The sequence below is a fragment of the Coregonus clupeaformis genome, unplaced genomic scaffold (genome assembly GCF_020615455.1).
Source record: "Coregonus clupeaformis isolate EN_2021a unplaced genomic scaffold, ASM2061545v1 scaf1914, whole genome shotgun sequence".
NCBI lineage: Eukaryota > Metazoa > Chordata > Actinopteri > Salmoniformes > Salmonidae > Coregonus > Coregonus clupeaformis.
Window position 1 is genome coordinate 5,957 of NW_025535368.1, and position 21,775 is coordinate 27,731.

The 21,775-nt window shown below is 50.5% G+C and overlaps 1 pseudogene; it reads right to left on the reverse strand.

The window, feature by feature from the left end:
- Nucleotides 1-2,281: 2,281 nt before the first annotated feature.
- The window catches only part of LOC121560117, a 30,763-nt pseudogene continuing 11,269 nt past the window's right edge, over nt 2,282-21,775 (reverse strand).

Consider the following 21,775-nt stretch of genomic DNA (forward strand, 5'->3'; position numbering starts at 1 on the left):
AGCCTGCCCGAGCAAGGAGGAGGAGCAGCCTCGGCAGAATCCGTGACACTCATTGACATAACTCTGCAATAAAGGGCTCTGGAGTGTGATGGCAAAAACAGGTCCACAAACAGTTCACATAAAAAAATTACTTTCAATTGTTTATTCATTTTAATGGTGCATTTGACAAACGGGTCAATTACTTTAACCATCAATGAAATTTTTTTTTGGACACATTAATAAACAGTTATGTTTAAAATTATTCGTGCAAATTATAAGCCTATTGCGTTTGGTTGAATAATGGTTTAATAAATGCACTTAAAATAGTCAGAAGGCAAAACTCTTATTCCATCATGTAACTTTGCAAGGGTTTCCCCTGTTGAGGGAACATTCTCACTTTTGAGATTATTTATTTATCCCAGGAATGAAGGCATCAAGTCAAGATCTGCCCATCTATGCCATCTGCCCATCACACTCGATTTAAGATCAGTGTGCAAAGAAAGGGGTCAAGAAGGTCAGTGTGAAAAAAAAATCCAGACATGAAGATTGCCTTGACACAAACAGGATGCTGTAGGTCAAAACGTCCAACACAGTTTTAAGCATCAATCGTTGAGTCCATCCTCCCCTCCTCCATCACTGTCTGGTTTGGGTCTCACCGTCTGCCCCGCTGCAGTGTCCCGGTCTGCAGAGAAGGTCGTCGGCTGCCACCTGCCCTCCATCGAGGTCCTGCATAGACTCCAGGACAAGGAAGCGTGCAGGAAAGATCTTCACCGACCCCTCCCACCCGGTCATCCCCTCCTCTGGCAGGCGGTTCAGGTCACTCACGACCAAAACCTCCCGCCACCTGAACAGTTTCTACCCCAGGGCTGTGGCCCTACCAACGGCCCAGAGACTAAAGGACTATACACTCTATGCTGCACAATGCATCAAACCATCGCTGACCTGTACACCACCATCTGGCCCATAGAGACTAAAGGACTGATACACTCTACAATACACACCACATCAAGCCATCTCTGAACTGTACACTAAATAACTGCACTGTACTGCACTTACACTCTGTCCATCTCTCTGCATTTAGATATATTCATACTGATACTGTACATTTCTACATCCACTGTATATCAACAGTATACCCACTGTATATCAACCGTATACCCACTGTATATCAACAGTATACCCACTGTATATCAACCGTATACCCACTGTATATCAACCGATACCCACTGTATATCAACCGTATACCCACTGTATATCAACCGTATACCCACTGTATATCAACCGTATACCCACTGTATATCAACCGTATACCCACTGTAGATCAACCGATATACCTGTATATCAACCGTATACCCACTGTATATCAACCATATACCCACTGTATATCAACCATATACCCACTGTATATCAACGTATACCCACTGTATATCAACCGTATACCCACTGTATATCAACATTGTATACCCACTGTATATCAACCGTGTACCCACTGTATATCAACCGTATACCCACTGTATATCAACCAGACCCACTGTATATCAACCGTATACCCACTGTATATCAACCGATACCCACTGTATATCAACCGTATAACGACTGTATATCAACCATATACCCACTGTATATCAACCGTATACCCACTGTATATTTGTATATCTGCCAATTCTCTTATAGCTCTGTGATCACGCTACCTAGTTGTATTACACTGAGTGTACAAAACATTAAGAACACCTGCTCTTTCCATGACATAGACTGACCAGGTGAATCCAGGTGGAAGCTATGATCCCTTATTGAGAATCACTTGTTAAATCCACTTCAATCAGTGTAGATGAAGGAGAGGAGACAGGTTAAAGAAGGATTTTTAAGCCTTGAGACAATTGAGACATGGATTGTGTATGTGTGCCGTTCAGAAGGTGAATGGGCAAGACAAAATATTGAAGTGCCTTTGAACGGGGTATGGTAGTAGGTGCCAGGCGCACCGGTTTGAGTGTGTCAAGAACTACAACGTTGATGGGTTTTTCGCGCTCAACAGTTTCCCGTGTGTATCAAGAATGGTCCACCACCCAAAGGACATCCAGCCAACTTGACACAACTGTGTGAAAAGCATTGGAGTCAACATGGGCCAGCATCCCTGTGGAACACTTTCGACACCTTGTAGAGTCCATGCCATGACAAATTGAGGCTCCTCCCCCTCTCTCTCTCCCTCCCTCCCTCGCTCCTTCTCTCCTCCCTCTCTCTCTGTCCCTCCCTCCCTCGCTCCTTCTCTCCTCCCCCTCTCTCTGTCCCTTCCCCCTCTCCTCTGTCAAGTTGCCTTGCCGATGATGAGGATACTCATGAGGAAGACCATGATGAAAAATATCCACATGAAGAACCGGTCCATCACCTTGGCAACCTTCTTCCACTCCGCCCCCTTTAGCACAAGTCGCCCGTTGCTCCCCGAAACAGTTGGCGATATATTGGATGTTATACACCACCTAGAAGAGAGGGATGGGGAGGAGAGAGAGAGAGAGAGAGAGAGAGAGAGAGAGAGAGAGATGAGGAGAGAGGAGAGGGAGGAGGAGGGAGGGATGGGGAGGGAGGAGAGGGAGGGATGAGAAACAGTTAGAAATGTATTGGATGTTATACACCACCTAGAAGAGAGGGATGGGGAGGGGGGAGAGAGAGGGAGGGAGAGAGAGAGAGAGGGGAGGGAGACGGAGATAGGGAGAGAGATAGAGAGAGGAGGGAGATGGAGAGAGGGAGAGAGAGGAAGGAGACGAGAGAGAGGGAGAGAGAGAGGGGAGAGAGGGGAGGGAGACGGAGAGAGGGAGAGAGAGAGAGAGAGAGGGGAGGGAGATGGAGAGGGAGAGAGAGAGGGAGAGAGAGGGGGGGAGACGGAGAGGGGAGAGAGAGAGAGAGAGAGAGAGGGGAGGGAGATGGAGAGAGTGTTGCGGTTCGGCACTGTTGGTCCGGTTCCGCTTGTTTCCCTGTTCCTTTTTCCCTGTGTGTGTGTGGTCTGTGTCTGTCTCCCCCTGCTGTACAGCCCAGTGAGGATCTAGGTCAGGGGCGTGGCCATTCTCTCTCATGCTCCGTTACTTCCAGCTGCGGCTCATTGTCATCAATCAACCAGCAGTTATCTACCGGGCTGGACACCTCTCCAGCGCCAGTTTGTTCACTACCTGTGATCCCGTCTGTTCCTGCTGCCTGCCTGCCTGCCATTCCTACGCGCAACCTGCTCCTCTGTTGTCTGATATCCTCGTCATCCAGCTCTCTGGACTACTGGCTCTCCACCCCACTCAGCTCCTACCCCGGCCTGAAGCTACTCCACCCTGAACTGCTTCTCTCTGCCAAGACACGCTGAATAAATTACATCCTAATCCACCCTCTTTGTCCGTGTGTCCGTCTCTGCACCTGAGTCCCCCACCCAACCTAATAGAACGAACTGGCCAAACATGGACTCAGCAGAGATGCCACATGAAACAACGGGTGATGGCGTCACAACGCGCCCTCCATTCACAGGGAATGTTATTGGGACAACACACCAACTCATCCGGACTCTTGTGGATAACAACCAGCAGTTGTTGGATCAAGTATCTCATCTCACCTCTCAGGTAGCTAACCTGGTAACACTCACTACCCTTCCTCCCTCTGCTTCTCCTCCGCCTGTTCCTCCTACAGTGGCTCCAGGCTCAAGCTTCGCTCCTGCCCTTCGGGAACCCCCTACAACCTCACCCCGAACCTTTCACTGGGGACCTGAACAAATGCCGTGGTTTCCTGCTTCAGTGCCACTTGGTTCCAACAGAAGCCCCTGTCTTTCTCACGGAATCCTCAAAGGTATATTACGCACTGGGGTTAATGAGGGGCAAGCTTGATTTGGGCTGGCGGCTTGTTCTACTCAGCAGATTGCCAGCCTGTCGTTTGACGATTTTTCCTCTCAATTGAAAGTTGTGTTTGATCACCCCGGACCATGCCGGACCGCCACAAAAGAGACTAAAAGCTACGACAGAGGCACGGGTAGCGTGGCTGAATACGCCATTGATTTTGGACCTTGGCAGCCGATTCCAAGTGGAATGACGAAGCTCTTCAGGGAGCGTTTGTTAACGGTCTAAGTGACACGATTAAGAATGAACTAGCTGTTCGTGATGAGCCTGCTAACCTTCATGTTCTCGTTTCCCTTGCTACGAATAGACAACAGGCTACGGGGAGAGGAGACAGGAGAGGGGCGGTCGGGTCCACACCGCAGCGGATCCCTCCACGGAACTAGACGAGCCCATGCAGCTGGGCCGTGCTCGTCTGTCACCTGCCGAAAAGAACGGCGCATGCGGGCTGGTGAGTGCATGTACTGTGGGACCGCACTCATTTCCTGGTTAACTGTCCGGTTCGCCCAAAAGACCAAGCTTCGCAGGTAAAAGTGGGCATACTTGCGAGTGCTACACCTGACTCAATGCCCACAGCACCCCGTCTAGTTATCCCAGCTAAGTCCAGTTCAGGAATCTATCTCTCCCACTAGCTGCTCTCATCGACTCTGGTGCTGAGGATAGTTTCCTTGACGTTAACCTGGTCACTCAGGCTGAGATCCCTGTTAAGCCCTGCCTAAGCCTATAACAGTAACCGCTATTGGCGGCCATCAGTTTGCCAACATCACCCATCAAACTGTCCCCGTTTTCTCTCATGCTGTCCGGCAATCACAAAGAAACCATCCAGTTTAAAGTAGTCTCCTCCTCGGCCTCCCCCTTATCCTCGGTTTCCCTTGGCTTAGCATTCACAACCCCATATTGACTGGCAAAACCACAAAATACACGGTTGGAGCACTCACTGCCATTCTGTTTTGCCTTGGGTCGGCTATTCCGCCCTCGGTAGGTTCCCCCTGCTTCCCCTGTCAAAACCCCAGACCTCTTTCAGTCCCTGAGGAGTACCTGGACCTGGCTGAGGTATTCAGTAAATCCAAAGCACTCTCACTAACCTCATAGGCCATACGATTGCGCTGATTGAGTTACTGCCTGGAGCCCTTTGCGTCCAGTCAGCTTTTCAATCTGTCCCGTCCTGAGAGAGAAGCTATGGAAACCTACATAGGCGACTCCCTAACCTCTGGCATCATTCGTCCCTCATCTTCCGCTGTTGGTGCTGGGTTCTTTTTTTGTTGAGAAGAAGGACAAAACATTACGCCCCTGCATTGACTACAGAGGACTTAATAACATCACAGTCAGAAATACGTACCCCTGCCTCTCATCAACTCAGCATTTGAACCCTTCATGGTGCCACCGTGTTTACCAAACTCCGGAACCTACGTAACGCTTACCACCTCGTTAGGATCAGGCCGGAGACGAATGGAAGACTGGGTTCAATACCCCTCTCGGACACTTTGAATACCTAGTCATGCCATTCGGTCTCACTAACGCCCCAGCAGTGTTTCAGGCCATGGTTAACGATGTGTTGAGGGATTTTCTACACCGTTTTGTGTTTGTCTATTTGGATGACATTCTAATATTCTCTAAGTCACAGGATGAACACGTCTCCCACGTCCGTCTGGTTCTCCAACGCCTCATGGAAAATAAACTGTATGTGAAAGCAGAAAAATGTGAGTTCCACCGGCAGTCCGTCCCCTTTTTGGGCTTTATTATCGAAGGGACAAGTGTCACCAGACCCAGACAAGATCAGAGCGGTTGTGGAGTGGCCCACACCGTCTCGGAAGCAGCTGCTAACGCTTCCTGGGCTTCGCCAACTTCTACCGCCGCTTCATCAGGGGTTTCAGCCGAGTGGTTGCCCCCTGACCAAGCTCACCTCTCCCTAAGGTGCCATTCCTGTGGACGCCTGAGGCCGGAGTCAGCTGTGAGTACATTGAAGGAACTGTTCACCACCTCACCTGTTCTTATTCATCCAGACACTAGTTTGCAGTTTATTGTGGAAGTGGACGCCTCTGATTCGGGGTGGGGGCAGTCCTGTCACAACGTTCCCCCCACGGACCAGAAGCTCCATCCTGTGGCCTTTTTCTCCAGGAGATTGACCCTGCTGAGAAGAACTACGACGTGGGTAACCGGGAGTTGCTTGCTGTCAAGTTGGCGTTGGAGGAGTGGAGGCACTGGCTAGACGGAGCAGAGCAACCCTTCATAGTCTGGACAGACCACAAGAACCTGGCTTACATCCAGTCAGCCAAGAGGCTGAACTCCGCCAGGCCAGATGGGCTCTGTTCTTCAGCAGGTTCAAGTTTATTTTAACATATCGTCCTGGCACACGTAATGTCAAGCCTGATGCTCTCTCGCCAGTTTACAGACAATGAAGACTTCAGCAATCCTGAACCTGTTCTGCCCGCTTCCTGTTTGGTGGCGGCTGTTCACTGGGAAATCGAGTCCCTCGTCCGATCGGCACAAGAGTTGGAATCTGGACCGGCCGATGGCCCCCGACCTTCTCTATGTTCCCGCAGCCGTGCGGCCGCAAGTGCTCAACTGGATCCACACCTCACGATTCTCCTGCCACCCTGGTATGAACCGTACACTGTCGCTACTTAAGAGGCACTTTTGGTGGCCATCCGCCGAGGCTGACGTCCGGGAGTACGTGTGGCGGCCTGTTCCATCTGTGCCCAAAATAAGGCTTCCCACAGGGCTCCTTCGGGCCTGCTGCGGCCTCTCCCAGTCCCGAGTGGTCCTTGGTCTCACGTGGCTTTGGACTTCGTCACTGGACTTCCTATGTCTGAGGGTAATGACACCATACTCACCATCGTGGACAGATTCTCTAAATCTGCCCATTTTGTTGCATTACCAAAATTACCGTCTGCCAGTGAGACAGCCGACCTCTTTGTCCTACATGTATTCCGTCCCCATGGAATCCCTGTGGACATAGTGTCCGATAGAGGTCCACAGTTCATTTCTCAAGGGTATGGAAGGAGTTTTGTTCGGCTCTGGGTGCCTCTGTCAGTCTCTCATCAGGTTTCCATCCCCAATCCAATGGCCAGACTGAGAGGACCAATCAGGACCTGGAGGCTGCTCTACGCTGTGTGACATCCCAGAACCCCGTCCCACCTGGGCCCAAACATCTCCCGTGGGTCGAATATGCCCACAATTCCCTCACCTCATCTGCCACGGCCTCTCACCTTTGAGGCGGCTTTGGGGTATCAACCGCCATTGTTCCCGTCTCAAGAAAGGGAGTTAGCCGTCCCGGCCAGTTCAGGATAACCTTTGTCGCTGCCGCAAGGTGTGGGTGGACACCGTGAGGCCCTTCTACGGACAGCAGAGCGTAACAGAGGGTGGCGGACAGGCACAGGGTAGTCGCTCCCCAGTTCCAGCCTGGTCAGCGAGTCTGGCTCTCCTCCAGCAACATCCCCCTGCGCACTGACTCCCGTGAGCTGTCGCCCCCGGTATTTGGGTCCTTTCGAGATCGACCATCATCAACCCCTTCGGCTGTTCGGTTGAAGCTTCCCGAGCCATGAGAGTCCATCCTACATTTCACGTGTCCCAGCTGGAAGCTGGTCTCCTCCAGCCCTTTGTGTCCGCCTGTGGATCCCCCTCCGCCACCACAGCATTGCTGACGACCATCCAGCCTACACGGTGCGGAGACTGCTGGACGTCCGGAGGCGTGTAGAGGGCTTCAGTACCTGGTGGACTGGGAGGGATACGGTCCCGAGGAGAGGTCCTGGATTCCCGACTGATTTATACTGGATCCCAGCTGGTGGCTGACTTCCATAGGGACCACCCTGACAAACCGGGTGGTCGGGTGGCGCCCGCTGAGGGGGTACTGTTACGGTTCGGCACTGTTGGTCGGTTCCCGCTTGTTTCCTGTTCCTTTTTCCCCTGTGTGTGTGTGTGGTCTGTGTCTGTCTCCCCTGCTGTGCAGCCCAGTCAGAGGATCTAGGTCAGGGGCGTGGCCATTCTCTCTCATGCTCCGTTACTTCCAGCTGCGGCTCATTGTCATCAATCAACCAGCAGTTATCTACCGGGCTGGACACCTCTCCAGCGCCAGTTTGTTCCTACACTACCTGTGATCCCGTCTGTTCCTGCTGCCTGCCTGCCTGCCATTCCCACGCCGCAACCTGCTCCTCTGTTGTCTGATATCCTCGTCATCCAGCTCTCTGGACTACTGGCTCTCCACCCCACTCAGCTCCTACCCCGGCCTGAAGCTACTCCACCTGAACTGCTTCTCTCTGCCAAGACACGCTGAATAAATTACATCCTAATCCACCCTCTTTGTCCGTGTGTCCGTCTCTGCACCTGAGTCCCCCAACCAACCTAATAGAGAGGGAGAGAGAGAGAGAGAGAGGGGAGGGAGATGGAGAGAGGGAGAGAGAGAGAGAGAGAGAGAGAGAGAGAGAGAGGGGGAGGGAGATGGAGTGAGGGAGACAGAGAGAGAGAGGGGAGGGAGAGAGAGAGAGGGGGAGGGAGAGAGAGAGAGAGAGAGAGAGAGAGAGAGAGAGAGGGGAGGGAGACAGAGAGAGAGGATGCACAACTTGGTCAACCTGACCGTGTGATCCAGGGGGCATTAGTCACCTGTTTGTGGTGTGGGTAGGAGCAGGAGCAGGCGCAGGCCGGGCCGAGGCTGGGCTGAGGTGCTTCTCCTTGGGGTAAGGCAGCGGTTCCTTCAGCCCACCGTTCTGGAGGTTCCCTGGAGGGGGGGCCTGATAGTCCAGCTCCTCTCTCCCGATGTGGTGGTACCGTCTCTTGGACTCCCTCTTCTCTCGCCCTCTTCCCTTGAGGTCTGGCTCGGGTTGCTGTGGTGGTTCTGGTTACTATGGTTGCTGTAATGATTGTCGTGGTGACCGCCATTGGCGTAGCGATGGTTGTCGAGGTGATTTTGATGGGTGCTGTGGTGGATTTGGTTTTGGAGGTGCCCATTTCCTACTGGTACGGATTGAGGTGATGGTAGTCGTCTTGGCAACAGCTGTCGTGGTAGAGGTCGTCATGGTAATGGTTCCGTGCCAGGCGGAGTGCCCGACATTGGTTCCTCGCTGACAGAGGGTGTTCTCTCACTCTCTGGTGTGGTGCAGTTCTCCCCCACCTCGTACACAAACAGGATCTTAGACATGTAGTCAATGATGAGCACCTGGGAACACACATACACACACAGTGACACAGAGCTCCAGAGGAACAGGCTTGGCCTACCTTGGCCCAGTGAGGAACAGGCTTAGTCTACCTTGGCCCAGTAGGGAACAGGCTTGGCCTACCTTGGCCCAGTGAGGAACAGGCTTAGTCTACCTTGGCCCAGTGAGGAACAGGCTTAGTCTACCTTGGCCCAGTGAGGAACAGGCTTAGTCTACCTTGGCCCAATGAGGAACAGGCTTAGTCTACCTTGGCCCAGTAGAGAACAGGCTTAGTTACCTTGGCCCAGTAGAGAACAGGCTTAGTTACCTTGGCCCAGTGAGGAACAGGCTTAGTCTACCTTGGCCCAGTAGGAACAGGCTTGGACTACCTTGGCCCAGTGAGGAACAGGCGTAGTCTACCTTGGCCCAGTAGAGAACAGGCTTGGACTACCTTGGCCCAGTAGGGAACAGGCTTGGACTACCTTGGCCCAGTAGAGAACAGGCTTGGACTACCTTGGCCCAGTAGGGAACAGGCTTGGACTACCTTGGCCCAGTGAAGAACAGGCTTAGTTACCTTGGCCCAGTGAGGAACAGGCTTAGTCTACCTTGGCCCAGTGAGGAACAGGCTTGGCCTACCTTGGCCCAGTGAGGAACAGGCTTGGCCTACCTTGGCCCAGTGAGGAACAGGCTTAGTCTACCTTGGCCCAGTGAGGAACAGGTTTGGCCTACCTTGGCCCAGTGAGGAACAGGCTTGGCCTACCTTGGCCCAGTGAGGAACAGGCTTGGACTACCTTGGCCCAGTGAGGAACAGGTTTGGCCTACCTTGGCCCAGTGAGGAACAGGTTTGGCCTACCTTGGCCCAGTGAGGAACAGAGCTTGGCCTCTGCTCCACAGAAATGGATGTTCATGATGAAGATGGTCAGAGATGTAGAGGCCGTGATCATCGTCATCGTCGCTATGTAGTACTTCCTGGACACACACACACACACACACACACGCCACACACACACACATACGCCACACACACCACACACGCCACACACACCAGCCACACACACACACACACACACACACACACACACACACACACACACACACACACACACACACACACACACACACACACACACACACACACACACACACACACACACACACACACACACACACACACACACACACACACACACACACACACACACACACACAGCACACACACACCACACGGGTTAGTATATGTAGCGGGAACGGGCTACATTTATGAATACTGTCATACAGGGGAAACACACCCCCTCCCACACCATGTAGGAGCATGTAGAGAGGAGGTGTTACATGCACTTTTCATTCAGAAAGGATTCAGACATTTTGTTACGTTACAGCCTTATTCTAAAATTGATTAAATTGTTTTTTTTCCCCTCATCAATCTACACAATACCCCATAATGACAAAGCAAAAACAGGTTTTTAGAAATGTATAAAAATAAATAATAAACTGAAATATAACGTTTACATAAGTATTCAGACCCTTTACTCAGTACTTTGTTGAAGCACCTTTGGCAGCAATTACAGCATCGAGTCTTCTTGTGTATGACGCAGCAAGCTTGGCACACCTGTATTTGGGGAGTTTCTCCCATTCTTCTCTGCAGATCATATCAAGCTCTGTCAGGTTGGATGGGAAGCGTTGCTGCACAGCTATTTTCAGGTCTCTCCAGAGATGTTCGATTGGGTTCATGTCCGGGCTCTGGCTGGGCCACTCAAGGACATTCAGAGATTTGTCCCAAGCCACTCCTGTGTTGTCTTGGCTGTGTGCTTAGGGGTCGTTGTCCTGTTGGAAGGTGAACCTTCGCCCCAGTCTGAGGTCCTGAGCGCTCTGGAGCAGGTTTTCATCAAGGATCTCTCTGCACTTTGCTCCGTTCATCTTTGCCTCGATCCTGACTAGTCTCCCAGTCCCTGCCGCTGAAAAACATCCCCACAGCATGATGCTGCCACCACCATGCTTCACCGTAGGGATGGTGCCAGGGTTTCCTCCAGAGCGTGACGCTTGGCATTCAGGCCAAAGTGTTCAATCTTCGTTTCATCAGACCAGAGAATCTTGTTTCTCATGGTGCCTTTAGGTGCCTTTTGGCAAACTCCAAGCGGGCTGTCATATGCCTTTTACTGAGGAGTGGCTTCCATCTGGCCACTCTACCATAAAGGCCTGATTGGTGGAGTGCTGCAGAGATGGTTGTCCTTCTGGAAGGTTCTCCCATCTCCATAGAGGAACACTCAAGCTCTGTCAGTGACCATCGGGTACTTGGTCACCTCCCTGACCAAGGCCCTTCTCCCCGATTGCTCAGTTTGGCCAGGAGGCCAGCTCTAGAAAAGTCTTGGTGGTTCCAAACTTCTTCCATTTAAGCATGATGGAGGCCACTGTGTTCTTGGAGACCTTCAATGCTGCAGAAATGTTTTGGTACCCTTCCCCAGATCGTGCCTCGACACAATCCTGTCTCTGAGCTCTACGGACAATTCCTTCAACCTCATGGCTTGGTTTTTGCTCTGACATGCACTGTCAACTGTGGGACCTTATATAGACAGGTGTGTGCCTTTCCAAATCATGTCCAATCAATTGAATTTACCACAGGTGGACTCCAATCAAGTTGTAGAAACATCTCAAGGATGATCAATGGAAACAGGATGCACCTGAGCTCAATTTGAGTCTCATAGCAAAGAGTTTGAATACTTAGGAATTTCTGTTTTTATAAATTTCGAAAAACCTGTTTTCGCTTTGTCATTATAGGGTATTATACATAGATTGATGAGGGGAAAAAATGATTTTAGCCATTTTAGAATAAGGCTGTAAGCGAGGTGAAGGGGTCTGAATACTTTCCGAATGCACTGTAGGAACCACAGGAGGCTGGTGAGGGGAGGACGGCTCAATAAGGGCTGGAATGGATCAATGGAACGCATCAACCACATGGAAACCAAATCAAATCAAATGGATTTATAAAGCCCTTTTCGCATCAGCAGATGTCACAAAGTGCTTATACAGAAACCCAGCCTAAAACCCCAAACAGCAAAGCAATGCAGATGTAGAAGCACGGTGGCTAGGAAAAACTATCTAGAAAGGCAGGAACCTAGGAAGAAACCTAGAGAGGAACCAGGCTCAGAGGGTGTGGCCAGTCCTCTTCTGGCTGTACTGGGTGAGAGGAACCAGGCTCTGAGGGGTGGCCAGTCCTCTTCTGGCTGTACTGGGTAGAGAAGAACCAGGCTCTGAGGGGTGGCCAGTCCTCTTCTGGCTGTACTGGGTAGAGAGGAACCAGGCTCTGAGGGGTGACCAGTCCTCTACTGGCTGTACTGGGTAGAGAGGAACCCAGGCTCTGAGGGTGGCCAGTCCTCTTCTGGCTGTACTGGGTAGAGAGGAACCAGGCTCTGAGGGTGGCCGGTCCTCTACTGGCTGTACTGGGTAGAGAGGAACCAGGCTCTGAGGTGGCCAGTCCTCTTCTGGCTGTACTGTAGAGAGGAACCAGGCTCTGAGGGTGACCAGTCCTCTTCTGGCTGTACTGGGTAGAGAGGAACCAGGCTCTGAGGGGTGACCAGTCCCTCTACTGGCTGTACTGGGTAGAGAGGAACCCAGGCTCTGAGGGGTGGCCAGTCCTCTACTGGCTGTACTGGGTAGAGAGGAACCAGGCTCGAGGGTGGCCAGTCCTCTACTGGCTGTACTGGGTAGAGAGGAACCAGGCTCTGAGGGGTGACCAGTCCTCTACTGGCTGTACTGGTAGACCAGGAGGAACCAGGCTCTGAGGGGTGGCCAGTCCACTACTGGCTGTACTGGGTAGAGAGGAACCAGGCTCTGAGGGGTGGCCAGTCCTCTACTGGCTGTACTGGGTAGAGAGGAACCAGGCTCTGAGGGGTGGCCAGTCCTCTACTGGCTGTACTGGGTAGAGAGGAACCAGGCTCTGAGGGTGACCAGTCCTCTACTGGCGTACTGGGTAGAGAGGAACCAGGCTCTGAGGGGTGGCCAGTCCTCTACTGGCTGTACTGGGCAGAGAGGAACCAGGCTCTAGGGTGGCCAGTCCTCTACTGGCTGTACTGGGTAGACCAGAGGAACCAGGCTCTGAGGTGGCCAGTCCTCTTCTGGCTGTACTGGGTGAGAGGAACCAGGCTCTGAGGGGTGGCCAGTCCTCTACTGGCTGTACTGGGTAGAGAGGAACCAGGCTCTGAGGGGTGGCCAGTCCTCTACTGGCTGCTGGGTAGAGAGGAACCAGGCTCTGAGGGGTGGCCAGTCCTCTACTGGCTGTACTGGGTAGAGAGGAACCAGGCTCTGAGGGGTGACCAGTCCTCTACTGGCTGTACTGGGTAGAGAGGACCAGGCTCTGAGGGGTGGCCAGTCCTCTACTGGCTGTACTGGGGAGAGGAACCAGGCTCTGAGGGTGGCCAGTCCTCTACTGGCTGTACTGGGTAGAGAGGAACCAGGCTCTGAGGGGTGGCCAGTCCTCTTCTGGCTGTACTGGGTAGAGAGGAACCAGGCTCTGAGGGGTGACCAGTCCTCTTCTGGCTGTACTGGGTGAGAGGAACCCAGGCTCTGAGGGGTGGCCAGTCCTCTACTGGCTGTACTGGGTAGAGAGGAACCAGGCTCTGAGGGGTGGCCAGTCCTCTTCTGGCTGTACCGGGTGGAGAGGAACCAGGCTCTGAGGGGTGGCCAGTCCTCTTCTGGCTGTAGGGTGGAGAGGAACCAGGCTCTGAGGGTGGCCAGTCCTCTACTGGCTGTACTGGGTGAGAGGAACCAGGCTCTGAGGGTGGCCAGTCCTCTACTGGCTGTACTGGGTAGAGAGGAACCAGGCTCTGAGGGGTGGCCAGTCCTCTACTGGCTGTACTGGGTAGACCAGAGGAACCAGGCTCTGAGGGGTGGCCAGTCCTCTACTGGCTGTACTGGGTAGACCAGAGGAACCAGGCTCTGAGGGGTGGCCAGTCCTCTACTGGCTGTACTGGGTAGACCAGAGGAACCAGGCTCTGAGGGGTGGCCAGTCCTCTTCTGGCTGTACTGGGTAGAGAGGAACCAGGCTCTGAGGGGTGGCCAGTCCTCTACTGGCTGTACTGGGTAGACCAGAGGAACCAGGCTCTGAGGGTGGCCAGTCCTCTTCTGGCTGTACCGGTGAGAGGAACCAGGCTCTGAGGGGGTGGCCAGTCCTCTACTGGCTGTACTGGGTAGAGAGGAACCAGGCTCTGAGGGGTGGCCAGTCCTCTATTGGCTGTACTGGGTAGAGAGGAACCAGGCTCTGAGGGGTGGCCAGTCCTCTACTGGCTGTACTGGGTAGAGAGGAACCAGGCTCTGAGGGTGGCCAGTCCTCTTCTGGCTGTACCGGGTGGAGATTATAACAGTACATGGCCATTAAGGCCAGATCGTTCTTCAAGATGTTCAAACGTTCAAGCGGTTTGATTTGATTTGACATGGAACGTCCATGTGTTCTTACCCTTGCTTTAATAGCGTTCCAGACATTACTATGAGCCGTCCTCCCCAATTAAGGTGCCATCGGACGCCTGCGATATGCATACTGTCACACACAGACACACACCTCTCACCTATGGGAACACTCTCTGAGGGGGCATCACCTATTAGGGAACACTCTCTGATGGAGGCATCACCTATATAGGGAACACTCTCTGAGGGAGGCATCACCTATATAGGAACACTCTCTGAGGGAGGCATCACCTATATAGGGAACACTCTCTGAGGGAGGCATCACCTATATGGGAACACTCTCTGGGGAGACATCACCTATATAGGAACACTCTCTGAGGGAGACATCACCTATATAGGGAACACTCTCTGAGGAGGCATCACCATATAGGGAACACTCTCTGAGGGAGACATCACCTATAGGAACACTCTCTGAGGAGGCATCACCTATATAGGGAACACTCTCTGAGGGAGGCATCACCTATAAGGGAACACTCTCGGAGGGAGGCATCACCTATATAGGGAACACTCTCTGAGGGAGGCATCACCTATATAGGGAACACTCTCTGAGGGAGGCATCACCTATATACAGGGAACACTCTCTGATGGAGGCATCACCTATATAGGGAACACTCTCTGAGGGAGGCATCACCTATATAGGGAACACTCTCTGAGGGAGACATCACCTATATAGGGAACACTCTCTGAGGGAGGCATCACCTATATAGGGAACACTCTCTGAGGGAGGCATCACCTATATAGGGAACACTCTCTGAGGGAGACATCACATATATAGGGAACACTCTATGAGGGAGGCATCACCTATATATGGAACACTCTCTGAGGGAGGCATCACCTATATAGGGAACACTCTCTGAGGGAGGCATCACCTATATAGGGAACACTCTCGGAGGGAGGCATCACCTATATAGGGAACACTCTGAGGGAGGCATCACCTATAAAGGGAACACTCTCTGAGGGAGGCATCACCTATAAAGGGAACACTCTCTGAGGGAGGCATCACCTATAAAGGGAACACTCTCTGAGGGAGGCATCACCTATATAGGGAACACTCTCTGAGGGAGGCATCACCTATATAGGGAACACTCTCTGAGGGGGGCATCACCTATATAGGGAACACTCTCTGAGGGAGGCATCACCTATATAGGGAACACTCTCTGAGGGAGGCATCACCTATATAGGGAACACTCTCTGAGGGAGGCATCATACTATCACCTATATAGGGAACACTCTCTGAGGGAGGCATGCTCTCTGCCACCATCAGTTGGAAGACAGTGAGGGCCAGTAGAACCGTCACCCCCAGAGAAACCTTCTCTCCTGAGTCAGCGGGCAGGTAGAAACCCAGGGGGGCTGGAACAACAAAATAAACAACAGCAATAAATAATACAAACAACAACAATAATAAACAATACAATAAACCACAAACCCAGCGGGGCTAGAACAGTACAGACATCAGTCACCACAGAATCTTGCAGCTCCTCTCAGCTGTATACATTAATGTACCATAGAGATAGAGGGGTTATCGCCTGCTTTAGCACCATGAATATACCATAGAGATAGATAGAGGGGTTATCGCCTGCTTTAGCACCATGAATGTACCATAGAGATAGATAGAGGGGGTTATCGCCTGCTTTACCACAATGAATATACCATAGAGATAGATAGAGGGGGTTATCGCCTGCTTTAGCACAATGAATGTACCATAGAGATAGATAGAGGGGGTTATCGCCTGCTTTAGCACAATGAATGTACCATAGAGATAGATAGAGGGGGTTATCGCCTGCTTTAGCCCCATGAATGTACCATAGAGATGGATAGAGGGGTCTATCGCCCCAAAGCCTGCTTTAGCCCCATGAATGTACCATAGAGATGGATAGAGGGGTCTATCGCCCCAAAGCCTGCTTTAGCACCATGAATGTAACATAGAGATAGATAGAGGGGTCTATCGCCCCAAAGCCTGCATTAGCACCATATTATAGTAGTCAAGCAATTGGCTAATGATCAGAGCACTGTCTTCTACAAATGGAGTTTTCTGTCGATTTAGTAGCATGGCTTTTAATGTATATCTCGCCATCTAGTGGCCACAGTAAGTGACTGCTACTGCTACTAATACTAGTACTACCACCAATACACACCAAAACAACGACTACTACTACTACTACTACTGCTACTACCACTACTACTACTACCACTACTACTACTACTACTACCACTAATACTACTACTACTACTACTGCTACTACTACTACTACTACTACTACTGCTACTACTACTACCACTACTACCACTACTAACAATATTAATAATACTAACACTAATAATATAACAATAATAACAATAAGAAACCATAACAATAATAATAATAATAATAATAACAATAATAATAACAAAAATAAAATAACTATAATAATAACTATAATAACTATAATAACATTAGAAATAATAGCAACAATAGCAATTATGATAATAAAAATAATAATAATAACAATAATAATAACATAATAACTATATTACTACGAATAATAATAATAACAATAATAATAATAACAATAATAATAAACAATAATTGTAATAATAACAACAGTAATAATAATAATATTAATAACAACAATAATAATAAACAATAATAGTAATAATAACAACAATAATAATAATATTAATAAACAACAATGATAATAACAACAATAATAATAGTACCTAGGAAGGAGATGAGGAAGCAGGGCAGTAGCAGATTGAAGATGTAGAAGAGAGATCGTCTCTTCAGATGGAGGGTGTAGGTGATGTCAGGATAGGGGTCCGAGCAGCAGCCGTACATGATGACGTTCCGTACCGCCGGCATTCCGTGACACTCCCACTCCACGTTCTCCACAAAGTCTGACAGGTCCCCACTGTCCATCCCCATGGCTATGTCCACCTGGAGACACACACAGGGTACACACACTGTCCATCCCCCATGGCTATGTCCACCTGGAGACACACACAGGGTACACACACTGTCCATCCCCCATGGCTATGTCCACCTGGAGACACACACAGGGTACACACACTGTCCATCCCCCCATGGCTATGTCCACCTGGAGACACACACAGGGTACACACACTGTCCATCCCCCATGGCTATGTCCACCTGGAGAACACACAGGGTACACACACTGTCCATCCACATGGCTATGTCCACCTGGAGACACACACAGGGTACACACACTGTCCATCCCCATGGCTATGTCCACCTGGAGACACACACAGGGTACACACACTGTCCATCCCCCATGGCTATGTCCACCTGGAGACACACACAGGGTACACACACTGTCCATCCCCATGGCTATGTCCACCTGGAGACACACACAGGGTACACACACTGTCCATCGCCATGGCTATGTCCACCTGGAGACACACACAGGGTACACACACTGTCCATCCCCCATGGCTATGTCCACCTGGAGACACACACAGGGTACACACACTGTCCATCCTCCATGGCTATGTCCACCTGGAGACACACACAGGGTACACACACTGTCCATCCCCCATGGCTATGTCCACCTGGAGACACACACAGGGTACACACACTGTCCATCCCCCATGGCTATGTCCACCTGGAGACACACACAGGGTACACACACTGTCCATCCCCCATGGCTATGTCCACCTGGAGACACACACAGGGTACACACACTGTCCATCCCCCATGGCTATGTCCACCTGGAGACACACACAGGGTACACACACTGTCCATCCCCCATGGCTATGTCCACCTGGAGACACACACAGGGTACACACACTTACACACAGTATACACACACACACATACAGTATACACACACACACACACACTGTATACACACACACACACACACACACACACTGTATACACACACACACACACAGTACACACACTTACACACAGTATACACACACACACATACACACACACACACACACAGTACACATTCTGGATGATAACGGGGTGAACAGGCAGTGGCTCGGGTGGTTGTTGTCCTTGATTATCTTTTTGGCCTCTCTGTGACATCGGGTGCTGTAGGAGTCCTGGAGGGCAGGCAGTGTGCCCCTGGTGATGCGTTGGGCAGACCGCACCACCCTCTGGAGAGCCCTGCGGTTGCGGGCGGTGCAGTTGCCGTACCAGGCGGTGATACAGCCCGACAGGATGCTCTCAATGGTGCATCTGTAAAGGTTTGTGAGGGTTGTAGGTGCCAAGCCGAATTTCTTCAGCCTCCTGAGGTTGAAGAGGCACTGTTGCACCTTCTTCACCACACTGTCTGTGTGGGTGGACCATTTCAGATTGTCAGTGATGTGTACGCAGAGGAACTTGAAGCTTTCCACCTTCTCCACTGCGGTCCCGTCGATGTGGATGGGGGGCGTGCTCCCTCTGCTGTTTCCTGAAGTCCACGATCAGCTCCTTCATTTTGTTGACGTTGAGTGAGAGGTTATTTTCCTGGCACCACTCCGCCAGGGCCCTCACCTCCTCCCTGTAGGCGGTCTCGTCATTGTTGGTAATCAGGCCTACTACTATTGTGTCGTCTGCAAACTTGATGATTGAGTTGGAGGCGTGCTTGGCCACGCAGTCAGGGGTGAACAGGGAGTACAGGAGGGGCTGAGCACGCACCCTTGTGGGGCCCCTGTGTTGAGGATCAGCGAAGTGGAGGTGTTGTTTCCTACCTTCACCACCTGGGGGCGGCCCGTCAGGAAGTCCAGGACACAGTTGCACAGGGCGGGGTTCAGACCCAGGGCCTCGAGCTTGATGATGAGCTTGGAGGGTACTATGGTGTTGAATGCTGAGCTATAGTCAATGAACAGCATTCTTAAATAGGTATTCCTCTTGTCCAGATGGGATAGGGCAGTGTGCAGTGCGATGGCGATTGCATCGTCTGTGGATCTATTGGGGCGGTAAGCAAATTGAAGTGGGTCTAGGGTGTCAGGTAAGGTAGAGGTGATACGATCCTTAACTAGCCTCTCAAAGCACTTCATGATAACAGAAGTGAGTGCTACGGGGCGATAGTCATTCAGTTCAGTTACCTTTGCTTTCTTGGGTACAGGAACAATGGTGAACATCTTGAAGCAAGTGGGGACAGCAGACTGGGATAGAGGGAGATTGAATATGTCCGTAAACACTCCAGCCAGCTGGTCTGCACATGCTCTGCTCCAGCGTTGCTAAAGTCTGTTCCAGTGTTGCTAAAGTCTGTTCCAGTGCTGCTAAAGTGTGTTCCAGTGTTGCTAAAGTCTGTTCCAGTGTTGCTAAAGTATGTTCCAGTGTTGCTAAAGTCTGTTCCAGTGCTGCTAAAGTGTGTTCCAGTGTTGCTAAAGTCTGTTCCAGTGTTGCTAAAGTCTGCTCCAGTGTTGCTAAAGTCTGTTCCAGTGCTGCTAAAGTGTGTTCCAGTGTTGCTAAAGTCTGTTCCAGTGTTGCTAAAGTCTGTTCCAGTGTTGCTAAAGTCTGTTCCAGTGCTGCTAAAGTCTGTTCCAGTGTTGCTAAAGTCTGTTCCAGCGATTCTAAAGTCTGTTCCAGTGTTGCTAAAGTCTGTTCCAGTGTTGCTAAAGTCTGTTCCAGCGTTGCTAAAGTCTGTTCCAGTGTTGCTAAAGTCTGTTCCAGTGCTGCTAAAGTCTGTTCCAGTGCTGCTAAAGTCTGTTCCAGTGTTGCTAAAGTCTGTTCCAGTGCTGCTAAAGTCTGTTCCAGTGTTGCTAAAGTCTGTTCCAGTGTTGCTAATTTCTGTTCCAGTGTTGCTAAAGTCTGTTCCAGTGTTGCTAAAGTCTGTTCCAGTGTTGCTAAAGTCTGTTCCAGCATTGCTAAAGTCTGGCTCAGTGTTGCTAAAGTCTGTTCCAGCATTACTAAAGTCTGTTCCAGTGTTGCTAAAGTCTGCTCCAGTGTTGCTAAAGTCTGTTCCAGCGATGCTAAAGTCTGTTCCAGTGTTGCTAAAGTCTGTTCCAGTGTTGCTAAAGTCTGTTCCAGTGTTGCTAAAGTCTGTTCCAGTGCTGCTAAAGTCTGTTCCAGTGTTGCTAAAGTCTGTTCCAGTGTTGCTAAAGTCTGTTCCAGTGTTGCTAAAGTCTGTTCCAGTGTTGCTAAAGTCTGTTCCAGCGTTGCTAAAGTCTGTTCCAGTGTTGCTAAAGTCTGTTCCAGTGCTGCTAAAGTCTGTTCCAGTGCTGCTAAAGTCTGTTCCAGTGTTGCTAAAGTCTGTTCCAGTGCTGCTAAAGTCTGTTCCAGTGTTGCTAAAGTCTGTTCCAGTGTTGCTAATTTCTGTTCCAGTGTTGCTAAAGTCTGCTCCAGTGTTGCTAAAGTCTGTTCCAGCGATGCTAAAGTCTGTTCCAGCATTGCTAAAGTCTGGCTCCAGTGTTGCTAAAGTCTGTTCCAGCATTACTAAAGTCTGCTCCAGTGTTGCTAAAGTCTGCTCCAGTGTTGCTAAAGTCTGTTCCAGCGATGCTAAAGTCTGTTCCAGTGTTGCTAAAGTCTGTTCCAGTGTTGCTAAAGTCTGTTCCAGTGCTGCTAAAGTCTGTTCCAGTGTTGCTAATTTCTATTCCAGTGTTGCTAATTTCTGTTCCAGTGCTGCTAAAGTCTGTTCCAGTGTTGCTAATTTCTGTTCCAGTGTTGCTAATTTCTGTTCCAGCTGCAATCTTTCCGTTTTTAAGAAACTTAGCAACATGTGTGTATTATACCATACATGTATACCTATATATATATACACACACATATATACATACATACATACATACATAGCTCTGTCGTAGCCGGCCGCGACCGGGAGACCCATGGGGCGGCGCGCACAATTGGCCCAGCGTCGTCCAGGGTAGGGGAGGGAATGGCCGGCAGGGGATGTAGCTCAGTTGGTAGAGCATGGCGTTTGCAACGCCAGGGTTGTGGGTTCGATAAAAAAATAATGTATGCACTAACTGTAAGTCGCTCTGGATAAGAGCGTCTGCTAAATGACTAAAATGTAAATGTAAATGTACATACATACATACATACATACATACATACAGTGGGGAGAACAAGTATTTGATACACTGCCGATTTTGCAGGTTTTCCTACTTACAAAGCATGTAGAGGTCTGTAATTTTTATCATAGGTACACTTCAACTGTGAGAGATGGAATCTAAAACAAAAATCCAGAAAATCACATTGTATGATTTTTAAGTAATTAATTTGCATTACATAAGTATTTGATACATCAGAAAAGCAGAACTTAATATTTGGTACAGAAACCTTTGTTTGCAATTACAGAGATCATACGTTTCCTGTAGGTCTTGACCAGGTTTGCACACACTGCAGCAGGGATTTTGGCCCACTCCTCCATACAGACCTTCTCCAGATCCTTCAGGTTTCGGGGCTGTCGCTGGGCAATA